This window comes from Echinops telfairi, unplaced genomic scaffold (genome assembly GCF_000313985.2).
Source record: "Echinops telfairi isolate 266 unplaced genomic scaffold, ASM31398v2 ScPeMD7_7468;HRSCAF=8506_1, whole genome shotgun sequence".
In the NCBI taxonomy this organism is placed as follows: Eukaryota; Metazoa; Chordata; class Mammalia; order Afrosoricida; family Tenrecidae; genus Echinops; species Echinops telfairi.
Window position 1 is genome coordinate 7283877 of NW_022111370.1, and position 944 is coordinate 7284820.

The following is a 944-nucleotide window of genomic DNA, read 5'->3' on the forward strand; positions in this document are numbered from 1 at the left end:
AATCTGCCACACAAGACCTCTTTAGAGTATTGAAAAGCAAGGATTTTACTTTGAGGTTTAAGGTGTGCCTGACCCAAGTTTCGATTGCCTCATGCATTGGAAAGTTGGACATTGTATAATGTCCATGTCCAAATGTCATGCATTTGGTCCTAGGCTCTGATCTACTCAGTCAACTGTTAAAAGTCCTTTAGCTCCACAAGTACCCAGAGGCATCCCATTCAGCCAGTAAACCTTGGTCCATAAGCACTCAGCTCTCCAGACCTGTGGGTCTGCCAGCCAGCTTCCTGCTTGAAGGTGCTCAGCTCTCTGGCGCTGGGGAAGCCCAGAGCTGGGAAGCCCTCTGTGCATTCTGGCGCCGCTGCCCCTGCTTTTCTGTCCCTGCTTCTCACCACCTGTTGGTGTCTCCAGGCTTAGAGTTCTCACTTGCTCACTCGCTCTTGCTCTCTCTCTCGAGTCTAAACGTTTCTTGGCCCAGGAATCTTGGGTCCAAAGAATATGCTCCCTTCTTTCCAAAGGATGAGTTCTTCTTTCTTGATGGTGGTGAAGTGCCTGCTGTGCCCATGAGATAGATTTTGTTTTTTTTTAACGGTTTTTTTTTGGCACATCATCCACATATCATAGAATCCAAAAGTTCAGTCCTATGAAATAGATTTTTTTTCAAGTAGGTCCCAGATCTTTTTGTCTTCTCTAGTGTGAATATGTTTGTTTGTGTGTTTGTGGCTTGTATTCGGGTCTTTAAGTCTATACCTTGCTTTGATTGAGCCCATGGTGGCAGCCACTGTGTCAAACCATCTCCTTGAGGACTTTCCTCTTTACACAGCCCTGCTACTTTACCAAGCATGATGTCCTTCTCCACAGACCGGTCCCTCCTGACCACACGTGCACGGGACATGATATGAAGTGTCTTAGGATCCTCTAAAGAAACAAAATCAGGAACGCCAAGA